Raw genomic sequence first — 14,568 nt, forward strand, 5'->3', positions numbered from 1 at the left:
GCAGGGGGGGAGGGGCGGTCCCCATTGTCCTCCCCATTACCAATGTCTGGTGACGGTAACTTGCAGCGGCAACTTCTAGAGGCTCTTAGGAGAGGGGAGAATTCCATTACAGTAGGGGGGCAGCAGGTGGATCTATCCTTCTGGATAGACAGGCATGGCCTGCGTGCCTTCCGAGAGCAAGGCGGGGGCGAGACCACCTGGTCCTCACCCACAACCGGCCCCGGGTCAACCAGGCGGAATGTTGTCTGTCTGAAGTGGAGAGGCAATGAAGCGTGCCCTACCAGAAAGAGGGTGGCAGAGCTTCTCTTTCGGATGGGCATCAGGGCATGTGACATCTTTGCCCTGATACATCCGTATGGCACCCGGGAGTTTGATGTCAGTTTTGCCCGGCCAGAGGGTCTTGAACTTTTCTGGTCTGGGTATGAACTGGCAAAAGACCAGCCGGACTGGCAGGGGTTTTTTGTGCAAGCGATAACCCGCCAGAATGAGGTCAAGAAGGTGACCGTTCTCACCCGTAACGAGTCACTTTCTTGTGTTGACATCTTGACCTGGTTGAGCAGGTACGGGGACGTCCAGGGTCTTCCTAGCAAGAACCTGGATGAGTTTGGCATCTGGTCGGGTGCCTGGACGTTTCAGATTAAGTTGAAACATTCAGGGGGGTCGGTTTCCCACATACCATCATCTGCTTTCCTTGGTCGGGATAGGATCATGGTGTTCTACAGGGGGCAGCCTAAGCTGTGTTACAAGTGCGGCAGCCCTTCGCACTTCAGCGCCAGCTGCCAAGTGCAGAGGTGCGCGTTGTGCGGGGGTGAAGGCCATCTAGCTGCATCTTGTGGGCAGATTAGATGCAACCTGTGTGGTGAGCTAGGGCACCCGTTCAGTCGTTGCCCTCGCTCTGTCGCCAACGTGGCTCGTGCACGCGCGGAGGCGAGCCGGGAGGCCCCCACCGCCGAGGCGAGTGCTGGCGAAGGCGACAGGGCAGTGGGGTCGATGAAGAGAAAAGACGGCCCGTCCCAGCAGAGACGGAGGGAGAGGCGTCAGATGGAGAGGGGGCAGGTGGAACCCCGTCCTGGGGTGATGCCTGTGCCCTCCCAAGAGAATGCCTCTCCTAGAGCTGAGACCCTGGGGGATATCGAGGGGAATGAGGAACTCAGGAGACTAGACCGTTCCGAGGTGACTCTGTCCTCTTGCTACGAGAGTGCAACAGAGGGGAGTGAGACAGAGTCTAAAAGAATAAGAAGGAAACGTCTGACCAAAAAAAGATCTAGCCCGACTAGAGTGCCTGTGGAAGGCAAAGCCAGCTCCCCCCTGGACCTCTCTAATCCTGACTCTCTTCCCCTGGATCTTTCCAACCGGTACCTCACCTTGGATGAGATCTCCGCCTCCTCTTCTTCCGGGGAGGAGGTTCAAGGTGGGGAGCCGGAGGGGCAAGAGAAGGAGCCTCTGGAAGGGCCCGCGCCTCCCTCCGGTGAGGATGCAAGGTCCTCAGGAGGTGGGGCGGGTCCAGACACTGGGAATGGGAATGACAAGGGTGGTGCGAAGGGGGAGGCGGTGGTGACTAATGAGATGGACACCACTGTCTCTCTCAAAAGAGATCGTGCCACCTTAGGGGGTAGCCCCAAGAGGGGTAAGAAGAAGAACAAGAAGGGGAAGGGAAGGAAGAAGGCCGTCTAACTTAATCACTCTGTATGGCGGCACTCACTCCGTTGACGCTGGCGACCATTAATGTCGCCAGTATTAAATCGGATGCGGCTAGGTTTGCAGCCTTTGATTTTCTCAGCCGGGTTGAAGCTGACATTTTATTTTTGCAAGAGACCAGGCTGCCAGATTTGGCGGCTGTGTATAAAGCAAAAAAGGAGTGGAGGTGTGGTCCATCATATTGGTCTCTTGCGGCTGAGCCGTATAGCGGAGTGGCGGTTCTTTTTACCGCACCAGTAGAAAGCCGACGAGTGATTGAGTTAGAAATGGGGAGGTGTTTGATTTTAGATGTCCTCATGAAGGGTCAAGAGCTTCGCCTGATAAACATCTATGGTCCCCAAACCAGGTGGGATCGGAAGCGTCTCTTTATGAGGATCAAACCTTTCCTTTTTACGAGTCGGCAGGTGGTCTTTGGCGGGGACTTTAATACAGTCACAAGGTCCCAAGACCGGGGAGGCGCCAGAAACCGGCTGGCTTATGATAGTGTATCCCTGAATAGCATAGCTAGCGAGGCTCGCCTGGTGGATGTCCACATTAGGCACACCCCAGGCCACGGTGGTTTCACTTATTATAGAGGTAGTCAGATTAGGTCTAGAATAGACAGGTTTTATTTAAAGGAGGAGACTACTTTTTCACCTTTAGAGGTGGTAGAGGTGGAATTCTCCGATCACTGTCTAATTATGTTCTCTTTGAATGTTGCAGAATCCCCCCAAATGGGAAGAGGCTATTGGAAGCTAAATTCGGCCCTCCTGGAGGAAGCAGAGGTGAGACAATCCTTTAAGGACTTCCTTCAGAGTCAGGTAGAGTTGCTGGATCTTTGTGACACTAAGTCTGAGTGGTGGGAGATATTCAAAGATCGGGTGGCAAAATTCTTCCGCCAGCTCTCGAGCCTCAGGTCCCTGGACAGGTACCGCTTGTATCAGGGTCTGAGGAGGAAACTCGAACAACTGGTCTCGACTGGAGGTAGCCGAGAGGATATCTCCAGGGTGAAATCTTTGCTTAAGAGGTGCCAGTATGATAGGCACACATCTTTGGTTTTTGAGAGGGATTTCGGGAAGTACCGCTCGCCCGACCCTTACAGAAACTGTAAGATGTCAGTGAAAAGTAAGTTGGTGACGGGACTGGTCGATGGTACGGGATCTCTGGATAGGTCCAGATCAGGGATCTTGGAAATCGTCAAGTCCTTCTACTCGTGCCTCTTGAGGAAGAAGGATCTGAATCGGGACAGGATTTCGGCTTTCCTGGCTGAAACCATCCCTGAGTCAAGAGTAGACCTCTCTCTTGGCGTTTTGATAGAAGAAATCAGAGAAGAGGAAGTCAGCCTGGCGATCGAAGGGCTTGCCCTAAAGAAGTCGCCAGGCCCGGATGGCTTAACATCCGAGTTTTATAAGACCTTTAAGGACTCCTTGGTTCCCCTCTTGACTAAGGTATTCAATGAGTGCCTTTCCTCAGGTACTCTGCCGAAGTCAATGAGGAGGTCAGCTCTGATCCTTATATCAAAGGGTAAAGATCCGAGCCGTATTGAGAATTGGCGTCCCATAGCGCTTCTCAATACGGACAGAAAGATCCTGGCCAAGATACTGTTTAAACGGTTGGTGCAGTTTGCGCCCCGGCTCCTTTCGGAGACCCAACATTGCTCAGTTCCAGGCCGAAGCACGTTTAGTGCTGTGCTCGGTGTCCGAGAGGCAGTGGAGCAGAGTAGGGCGGGTAACTGGAAGGGGTACATGCTGGCTTTAGATCAGGCAAAGGCTTTTGATCGGGTTAACCACGAGTACCTCTGGGCAGTCCTTCTGAAATATGGCCTGCCGGGAGGGTTTGTCGATTGGTTAAAGATCTTGTATGCAGGGGCAGAGAGTTTCCCGCTGGTGAACGGTTGGTCTGGCAGCCCTTTTGAGGTCGGGTCTGGAGTCCGCCAGGGTTGTCCATTGAGCCCGCTCTTATACGTGTTTGCGATTGATCCTTTTATTAGGAGGATTGATCGGGGACCGTTAGCGGGAGTCAGGATGAGTCTGGAGGAGCCAGAAGCCACTCTGAGGGTGGTGGCGTATGCCGATGACGTCACTGTTTTCGTGTCCTCGGGAGGGGAGGCGGAATACGTGATGTCGGAGGTAGAACGCTACTCGGAAGTCTCCGGGTCCATGATTAACCGGGATAAGTGTGAGAGTCTCTGGCTGGGAGGGGGTGATCCATCTTTCGGTCTCCCGGACACCCTCCCAGAGCCCCAGTCGTCAGCCAAAGTCCTAGGCGTTCAATTCGGCCATGGGGATTATCCCACCCAAAATTGGGACAGCAGGCTCACGATCGCCGCTCAGAAGGTTGACCAGTGGAAGGGTTGGTCTTTGACCCTCAGGGAAAGGGTGAACCTGATCAAGACTTACCTTCTCCCTTTGCTTATCTATTTGGCCAGTGTATGTGTCTTGCCAGAACCTCTCTGGACTCGGGTTTACAGTCTGTTCTTTCAACTGTTATGGGGGAATAGGCTGAACCTAGTCAAGAGAGAGGTGACATACCGTACGAGGAGATTAGGGGGGTTGGGTATGGTCAACCCAGTGGTGTTCCTTGTGAACACCTTTGTTAAGATCAACCTGGCAAACCTCTGGAAAGAGAGGGCTCCTCCGTGGGTAGTCTCTTGCAGGGGTTGGTTTCGGCCTTTCTTCCAGGAGTGGGAGACAGGAGGGCAAGTGAAGGATTTGCGTACACCTCACGGATATCTTCCGGCTTATGTCACCCCGATTCTGAAGGTGATCCGCCAGTGGGGTTTGGGAGTGAGGGAAATCAAGACCCAGTCAAGGAGATCCCTTGACGAGAGGGTCTTGTTGACCCACTTCTGGAAGCCCCTGGCCCTTAAGGATTGCCCAAGCCGGGATCTAGACAAGGGGTTACAGTTGTTAAATTCGGCAAGGATCCCCTTGAAGTTTTGGGACTTGGCTTGGCGCTGCTTTCACGGGAAGCTGTATGTAAGGGACAACTTGAAGTACAGGAACTCTGATGAAAGGGGTTGTCCCCGGGAGGAGTGTGGCGACATACTGGAAAGTATGGAGCACTTCCTGCTTCAGTGTCCCTTTAATACAGAGGTATACAAACGGGTGGGTGCATCCATTGGCTGGCCTAGGCTAGCCAACCTCTCCTATGCGGAATGGGCTTATGGAGCATTCAAAGGTTTGGGAAGAAGGGACCCATGCACAGCTTTTATAGTTAGCATAGTGATCAGGTACTTCACATGGAACGCACGGTGTTTAGTTTCAACCCAGCAGAAAGTCCTCCCTGTGGAAGAGGTGTGTAGGAACATTCTAGGTGACCTGGCGAAGGTTCGCTCTCTTGAGTGCGAGAAGGTGGGTACGGATGGGGTCTCTTACCTCTGGAGAGGCTTCACCTTTGATGTGCCTTAGCCTCAGTAGCACTTTTCCTGGTGTTGGGCTGAGGCTTTCACATTAGGTTTTTGTTTTGTATTTAAGATGAGTTTTTGAAGAAAGGTTTGCAAATGACTGAACTTGGGCCTTCGGGTGGATTTTAATATTGGTTTGTATAGATTGATATGGTTGTTATAAGATGTATATATTGTATGATAGGGTAAGTGGGGTGTAGTTAGGTTGGGTGGGATGGGGTGGGGGGGTTCATATTTTTGTGTGGGGAGACCTGCATCCAGCCCTGGACTATGCGGACATAGGAGGACATGAGGCGAGGGGCTGGGTGTGGGTGGTGGTGGAAGGGCTGGCCTCATGGAGGGACAAGAGGCGGAGGTTGGCCCTGGGTGAAGGTGATGGGATAGATAGATTGGTAGGGTTAGTATAGGTTTGTTTTCTCATATATGTGTGTAAAAAAAAAAAAAAAAAAAATTAAAAAAAAAAATAATAATAATAATAATAATAAAAAATAAAAATAAAAATAAAAATTATTAGAGTTATTTGATATTTCTGTTATGATTATTTTATGTTTATTATTTTTTATTGTAAGAAGTTGTAATTTAGTTTCTGTTCTGATTAATTTGTATAAATTTGTATATAGTCGGGGCTCAGCCGGATCGGATGTTTACGTTAGGCTAAGTTTCATTTTCTCCATTTTCTTTTAGTAGGTATGAATGAGATAGTATGCATGTAGCTGGGCCAGTAGGGTAAGTGTATATACTTTATACCTTGTTTTGAAAATTTTATGGCAACGTTTTTGTATTTTTGTATAAAATTAAAAAAGAGTTCCTCAGTATCTGCTCTTATCCTGTATATATGGACACTGCACAGTACCACTTCTCTAGTCCTGTATACTGGGTGTAATCCTTAGTGTGCAGGAGCCAGTGGACGGGTGTGGTTGTGTGTGGAGGAGCTCCTGCTGATTGCAATCAGACTTCCAGGGATTTTTCCATCTATCCCAGCCCAGGCCCTGCCTCTCCCCAGGGAGCTGGTAGGGTCCTGGGCCATGAAGCGACTGAAGACCCAGGATCCTACTTCCCGGGGTAGGCCGGCGGGAGGTAGGGGAGGTGAGCTACCGGCCTCAGTTCCATCTTCCGCCTCGGGGGTCAGAAGATCCAGCAGGAGTCGTGGTGCAGCGGCCCCTGCAGCCCCCGGAGGTGAAGCAGTGTCCATCGCCGGCAGTTCCAGGAGGGCGGACAGTAGCCCTCCAAGAGGTACGCGGAGTGCTCCTGGGGATGGGCCGGTTCCGGTTGAGGCTGACTGGGGCAACATTAAGCCCCAGGAACTAATCGCCGTTTACAGCTCCCGGATCACGGCCTACCTCCGGGAGTACGAGGAAGCGAATAGGACCCTCAAGAAGGTGAGGGAGAACCTAAAGCTTGAGAGGGGGAAGGTGGACAAAGCAGCCAGAAAAAACAGGCCAGAAATATCAAGAAAAATAAAAGGCTTAAAAGAAGTTATTAAAGAGCTGCAGGAAAGAATGGGGGCCATGAATGATCAAAGGTTTAATGAAATGGCTGGAAACCAAAAACAGCAAGAAGATGACTCCTCTAGTGAGGAGGAAGAGTCAGAGACGGGGGGGCAACCTGTGGAAACTGGCATCACCGCAGAGCAGGTATGCCTGCCCCCCACTAGTTCTGATGAAGAAATAGACTACAGTGAGAGCAGCGGAGTTGGGGGGCAGCTTATGGCCGAAATACGCCACCTGGAGTAATGAATTACCTGAAGATGAGCCGATGGGAAAGAAGAGAAAGGCAAAGACATTAAAGCCAGAGGTGAGGTATGTCTATGTGACCCACCCTGCGTGCCCTTGGCCAGCTGAAAAGCCAGCTCAGGGCACGAACCCCACCATCCTCCCTGGCCCGGTCTCTGCTGTGGGATCGGTGCGTAGGAGTGGGGAGACAGACGTGGCAAAGATGGCACAGGACGCCGTCGCTGTTTGCGGTAACAGGGGCGGTGAGGAGAAGCAGGAGGGGCCAGACAGGAAGGCTCCCGGGGCGGGTGGCGAGGGGGGCATGGTTGGTGGTCGGGTGGCTCCGCCCGCCTCTGCTGGGGCACTGGACAAGTGCCGGGTGGAGGTCCGGCGGGGCGATGTTGCTGCCACTGCCCCCCTTGCAGAGGTCGTTGCCGGGATCCCTGTCCTGGGGTCTGCGTCCTCTGCCCCGGTCTGCTTCGCCGCTCCCATGCGCCCTGCAGTCCCCCCTGTCGGTTTTGGCATGGCGGTGGGGGACGGGGGGCCGGGGGTGGTGGGGATGGCTGTGGGTGGGTGCGACCGTGCGACCGCGGGTACAGCGGTGTCCCGATCCGGAGTTGCAGGGGGAGGGTGTGAGGTGGCTGCCTCCGCCCCAATCCCAAGTTGTATGCACAAATCCTTGCCGGGGTGCCGGTCTCCTCTGCCCCGGTCTGCTCCGCTTCAGTCTCTTCCGCTGGTATTGTTGTGGCGGCGGGGAGTGGAGGCGCAGTGGGAGTGGTCAGGGGTGGAGGGGGTGGGGCTTCGGATATCCACAAAGGAGTTCAGAGCAGTGTGTGTGTAGGCAGAGAGGGAGGGGGCGGTCCTGATGCGAGTGTGGTGCGCACCGCCCCTCCCTCCTGCACTGTCCGTCAAGTGGATAAGGCCGGCGTGGCTGGGACCAGTGGTTCTACAGCCCGCCGGCCCGAAAAATCAGGAAAGACTGTTAAAAATGTGTCCAGCAAGGAAATGCTGGACAAAACGAATAACGTGACCTCTGTCCCCTCTGGCCCAGCAGTGTGTGTGGGGGGAGGGGAGAGTGCGGTAGTGGCCACTGAAGAAGTGGTCACTTGTGTGAATACAGTTTATGTTAGTGGTGTTGCCCAGGGCCCTGATGGAGGGGTGAATGTTGGAGGTCGGCCGGCCACTGTACAAGTGGCCGGTACACCTCATGTAGCCCCTTCAGAGGGGTCAGGAGTGGCACCTGCTGTAGATAGGTGGGGGGGGGGGGGGGGGGGCCCGATCCGGCTGCCCCTCCTGCGTCGGCTACGCCTGGCAGAAGTTATGCTGGTGTGATCGCCGGCGCAGGGGGGGAGGGGCGGTCCCCATTGTCCTCCCCATTACCAATGTCTGGTGACGGTAACTTGCAGCTGCAACTTCTAGAGGCTCTTAGGAGAGGGGAGAATTCCATTACAGTAGGGGGGCAGCGGGTGCATCTATCCTTCTGGATAGACAGGCATGGCCTGCGTGCCTTCCGAGAGCAAGGCGGGGGTGAGACCACCTGGTCCTCACCCACAACCGGCCCCGGGTCAACCAGGCGGAATGTTGTCTGTCTGAAATGGAGAGGCAATGAAGCGTGCCCTACCAGGAAGAGGGTGGCAGAGCTTCTCTTTCGGATGGGCATCAGGGCATGTGACATCTTTGCCCTGATACATCCGTATGGCACCCGGGAGTTTGATGTCAGTTTTGCCCAGCCAGAGGGTCTTGAACTTTTCTGGTCTGGGTATGAACTGGCAAAAGACCAGCCGGACTGGCAGGGGTTTTTTGTGCAAGCGATAACCCGCCAGAATGAGGTCAAGAAGGTGACCGTTCTCACCCGTAACGAGTCACTTTCTTGTGTTGACATCTTGACCTGGCTGAGCAGGTACGGGGACGTCCAGGGTCTTCCTAGCAAGAACCTGGATGAGTTTGGCATCTGGTCGGGTGCCTGGACGTTTCAGATTAAGTTGAAACATTCAGGGGGGGTCGGTTTCCCACATACCATCATCTGCTTTCCTTGGTCGGGATAGGATCATGGTGTTCTACAGGGGGCAGCCTAAGCTGTGTTACAAGTGCGGCAGCCCTTCGCACTTCAGCGCCAGCTGCCAAGTGCAGAGGTGCGCGTTGTGCGGGGGTGAAGGCCATCTAGCTGCATCTTGTGGGCAGATTAGATGCAACCTGTGTGGTGAGCTAGGGCACCCGTTCAGTCGTTGCCCTCGCTCGGTCGCCAACGTGGCACGTGCACGCGCGGAGGCGAGCCGGGAGGCCCCCACCGCCGAGGCGAGTGCTGGCGAAGGCGACAGGGCAGTGGGGTCGATGAAGAGAAAAGACGGCCCGTCCCAGCAGAGACGGAGGGAGAGGCGTCAAATGGAGAGGGGGCAGGTGGAACCCCGTCCTGGGGTGATGCCTGAGCCCTCCCAAGAGAATGCCTCTCCTAGAGCTGAGACCCTGGGGGATATCGAGGTGAATGAGGAACTCAGGAGACTAGACCGTTCCGAGGTGACTCTGTCCTCTTGCTACGAGAGTGCAACAGAGGGGAGTGAGACAGAGTCTAAAAGAATAAGAAGGAAACGTCTGACCAAAAAAAGATCTAGCCCGACTAGAGTGCCTGTGGAAGGCAAAGCCAGCTCCCCCCTGGACCTCTCTAATCCTGACTCTCTTCCCCTGGATCTTTCCAACCGGTACCTCACCTTGGATGAGATCTCCGCCTCCTCTTCTTCCGGGGAGGAGGTTGAAGGTGGGGGGCCGGAGGGTCAAGAGAAGGAGCCTCTGGAAGGGCCCGCGCCTCCCTCCGGTGAGGATGCAAGGTCCTCGGGAGGTGGGGCGGGTCCAGACACTGGGAATGGGAATGACAAGGGTGGTGCGAAGGGGGAGGCGGTGGTGACTAATGAGATGGACACCACTGTCTCTCTCAAAAGAAATCGTGCCACCTTAGGGGAAAGCCCCAAGAGGGGTAAGAAGAAGAAGAAGAAGGGGAAGGGAAGGAAGAAGGCCGTCTAACTTAATCACTCTGTATGGCGGCACTCACTCCGTTGACGCTGGCGACCATTAATGTCGCCAGTATTAAATCGGATGCGGCTAGGTTTGCAGCCTTTGATTTTCTCAGCCAGGTTGAAGCTGACATTTTATTTTTGCAAGAGACCAGGCTGCCAGATTTGGCCGCTGTATATAAAGCAAAAAAGGAGTGGAGGTGCGGTCCATCATATTGGTCTCTTGCGGCTGAGCCGTATAGCGGAGTGGCGGTTCTTTTTACCGCACCAGTAGAAAGCCGACGAGTGATTGAGTTAGAAATGGGGAGGTATTTGATTTTAGATGTCCTCATGAAGGGTCAAGAGCTTCGCCTGATAAACATCTATGGTCCCCAAACCAGGTGGGATCGGAAGCGTCTCTTTATGAGGATCAAACCTTTCCTTTTTACGAGTCGGCAGGTGGTCTTTGGCGGGGACTTTAATACAGTCACAAGGTCCCAAGACCGGGGAGGCGCCAGAGACCGGCTGGCTTATGATAGTGTATCCCTGAATAGCATAGCTAGCGAGGCTCGCCTGGTGGATGTCCACATTAGGCACACCCCAGGCCACGGTGGTTTCACTTATTATAGAGGTAGTCAGATTAGGTCTAGAATAGACAGGTTTTATTTAAAGGAGGAGACTACCTGTTCACCTTTAGAGGTGGTAGAGGTGGAATTCTCTGATCACTGTATGATTATGTTCTCTTTGAATGTTGCAGAATCCCCCCAAATGGGAAGAGGCTATTGGAAGCTAAATTCGGCCCTCCTGGAGGAGGCAGAGGTGAGACAATCCTTTGAGAACTTCCTTCAGAGTCAGGTAGAGTTGCTGGATCTTTGTGACACTAAGCCGGAGTGGTGGGAGATATTCAAAGATCGGGTGGCAAAATTCTTCCGCCAGCTCTCGAGCCTGAGGTCCCTGGACAAGTACCGCTTGTATCAGGGTCTGAGGAGGAAACTCGAACAACTGGTCTCGACTGGAGGTAGCCGAGAGGATATCTCCAGGGTGAAATCTTTGCTTAAGAGGTGCCAGTATGATAGGCACACATCTTTGTTTTTTGAGAGGGATTTCGGGAAGTACCGCTCGCCCCCCCCCCCTAACAGAAACTGTAAGATGTCAGTGAAAAGTAAGTTGGTGATGGGACTAGTCGATGGTACGGGATCTCTGGATAGGTCCAGATCAGGTATCTTGGAAATCGTCAAGTCCTTCTACTCGTGCCTCTTGAGGAAGAAGGATCTGAATCGGGACAGGATTTCGGCTTTCCTGGCTGAAACCATCCCTGAGTCAAGAGTAGACCGCTCTTTTGACGTTTTGATAGAAGAAATCAGAGAAGAGGAAGTCAGCCTGGCGATCGAAGGGCTTGCCCTAAAGAAGTCGCCAGGCCCGGATGGCTTAACATCCGAGTTTTATAAGACCTTTAAGGACTCTTTGGTTCCCCTCTTGACTAAGGTAGTCAATGAGTGCCTTTCCTCGGGTGCTCTGCCAATGAGGAGGTCAGCTCTGATCCTTATATCAAAGGGTAAAGATCCGAGCCATATTGAGAATTGGCGTCCCATAGCGCTTCTCAGCACGGACAGAAAGATCCTGGCCAAGATACTGTTTAATCGGTTGGTGCAGTTTGCGCCCCGGCTCCTTTCGGAGACCCAGGCCGAAGCACGTTTAGTGCTGTGCTCGGTGTCCGAGAGGCAGTGGAGCAGAGTAGGGCGGGTAACTGGAAGGGGTACATGCTGGCCTTAGATCAGGTAAAGGCTTTTGATCGGGTTAACCACGAGTACCTCTGGGCAGTCCTTCTGAAATATGGCCTGCCGGGAGGGTTTGTCGATTGGTTAAAGATCTTGTATGCGGGGGCAGAGAGTTTCCCGCTGGTGAACGGTTGGTCTGGCAGCCCTTTTGAGGTTGGGTCTGGAGTCCGCCAGGGTTGTCCATTGAGCCCGCTTTTGTACGTGTTTGCGATTGATCCTTTTATTAGGAGGATTGATCGAGGACCGTTAGCGGGAGTCAGGATGAGTCTGGAGGAGCCAGAAGCCACTCTGAGGGTGGTGGTGTATGCCGATGACGTCACTGTTTTCGTGTCCTCGGGAGGGGAGGCGGAATACGTGATGTCGGAGGTAGAACGCTACTCGGAAGTCTCCGGGTCCGTGATTAACCGGGATAAGTGTGAGAGTCTCTGGCTGGGAGGGGGTGATCCATCTTTCGGTCTCCCGGACACCCTCCCAGCGCCCCAGTCGTCAGCCAAAGTCCTAGGCGTTTAATTCGGCCATGGGGATTATCCCACCCAAAATTGGGACAGCAGGCTCACGATCGCCGCTCAGAAGGTTGACCAGTGGAAGGGTTGGTCTTTGACCCTCAGGGAAAGGGTGAACCTGATCAAGACTTACCTTCTCCCTTTGCTTATCTATTTGGCCAGTGTATGTGTCTTGCCAGAACCTCTCTGGACTCGGGTTTACAGTCTGTTCTTCCAACTGTTATGGGGGAATAGGCTGAACCTAGTCAAGAGAGAGGTGACATACCGTAGGAGGAGATTAGGGGGGTTGGGTATGGTCAACCCCGTGGTGTTCCTTGTGAACACCTTTGTTAAGATCAACCTGGCAAACCTCTGGAAAGAGAGGGCTCCTCCGTGGGTAGTCTCTTGCAGGGGTTGGTTTCGGCCTTTCTTCCAGGAGTGGGAGACAGGAGGGCAAGTGAAGGATTTGCGTACACCTCACGGATATGTTCCGGCTTATGTCACCCCGATTCTGAAGGTGATCCGCCAGTGGGGTTTGGGAGTGAGGGAAATCAAGACTCAGTCAAGGAGATCCCTTGACGAGAGGGTCTTGTTGACCCACTTCCAGAAGCTCCTGGCCCTTAAGGATTGCCCAAGCCGGGATCTAGACAAGGGGTTACAGTTGTTAAATTCGGCAAGGATCCCCTTGAAGTTTTGGGACTTGGCTTGGCGCTGCTTTCACGGGAAGCTGTATGTAAGGGACAACTTGAAGTACAGGAACTCTGATGAAAGGGGTTGTCCCCGGGAGGAGTGTGGCGACATACTGGAAAGTATGGAGCACTTCCTACTTCATTGTCCCTTTAATACAGAGGTATACAAACGGGTGGGTGCATCCATTGGCTGGCCTAGGCTAGCCAACCTCTCCTATGCGGAATGGGCTTATGGAGCATTCAAAAGTTTGGGAAGAAGGGACCCATGCACAGCTTTTATAGTTAGCATAGTGATCAGGTACTTCACATGGAACGCACAGTGTTTAATTTCAACCCAGCAGAAAGTCCTCCCTGTGGAAGAGGTGTGTAGGAACATTCTAGGTGACCTGGCGAAGGTTCGCTCTCTTGAGTGCGAGAAGGTGGGTACGGATGGGGGTCTCTTACCTCTGGAGAGGCTTCACCTTTGATGTGCCTTAGCCTCAGTAGCACATTTCCTGGTGTTGGGCTGAGGCTTTCACATTAGGTTTTTGTTTTGTATTTAAGATGAGTTTTTGAAGAAAGGTTTGCAAATGACTGAACTTGGGCCTTCGGGTGGATTTTAATAAAATTGGTTTGTATAGATTGATATGGTTGTTATAAGATGTATATATTGTATGATAGGGTAAGTGGGGTGTAGTTAGGTTGGGTGGGATGGGGTGGGGGGGTTCATATTTTTGTGTGGGGAGGCCTGCATCCAGCCCTGGACTATGCGGACATAAGAGGACATGAGGCGAGGGGCTGGGTGTGGGTGGTGGAGGAAGGGCTGGCCTCATGGAGGGACAAGAGGCGGAGGTTGGCCCTGGGTGAAGGTGATGGGATAGATAGATTGGTAGGGTTAGTATAGGTTTGTGTTTTCTCATATATGTGTGTAATATAAAAAAATAAAAAAAAATAAAAAATAATGTATAAAAAAAAATATATATATATATATATATATATATAAAAAAAAAATAATAATTATTATAGTTATTTGATATTTCTATTATGATTATTTTATGTTTTATTATTTTTTATTGTAAGAAGTTGTAATTTATTTTCTGTTCTGAGCAATTTGTATAAATTTGTATATATTCGGGGCTCAGCCGGATCGGATGTTTACGTTAGGCTAGGTTTCATTTTCTCCATTTTTTTTAGTAGGTATGAATGAGATAGTATGCATGTAGTTGGGCCAGTAGGGTAAGTGTATATACTTTATACCTTGTTTGTAATATTTTATGGCAACGTTTTTGTATTTTTGTATAAAATTAAAAAAGAGTTCCTCAGTATCTGCTCTTATCCTGTATATATGGACACTGATTATATGGACACTGCACAGTACTACTTCTCTTGTCCTGTATACTGGATGTAATCCTCAGTATCTGCTCTTATCCTGTATATATGGACACTGCACAGTACCACTTCCATTGTTCTTATACTGTGTGTAATCCTCAGTATTTGCTCTTATTGTATATTTGGACACTGCTCAGCATGGTTGTAAATTGTCAGTACATTTACAGACAGTTCACAACCAGGTTTATTTTTCTGCTCTCTGTGTCCCTATCTCAATTATGAGGATGTTTTTGTATAAATGTGAAAACAGATGAATATTGGATATTAATTGTCTTTACTATGAATTAACTTACAGAAAGTAAAGAGCAGAAGCTTAAAATGGGATCATATGATAAGACCAGCCATATCCAGCCCTGAGCACGTGGTAGTCAGTGGAAATAAAACCAGGCACACAACGATATAGGGGGGAATAGAGAATTTTATTTCATTTATAATTTTATTAATAATGGGACAGATGTTTTGGTGTAAATTC

The sequence above is a fragment of the Bufo bufo genome, chromosome 1 (genome assembly GCF_905171765.1).
Source record: "Bufo bufo chromosome 1, aBufBuf1.1, whole genome shotgun sequence".
Taxonomy (NCBI): domain Eukaryota; kingdom Metazoa; phylum Chordata; class Amphibia; order Anura; family Bufonidae; genus Bufo; species Bufo bufo.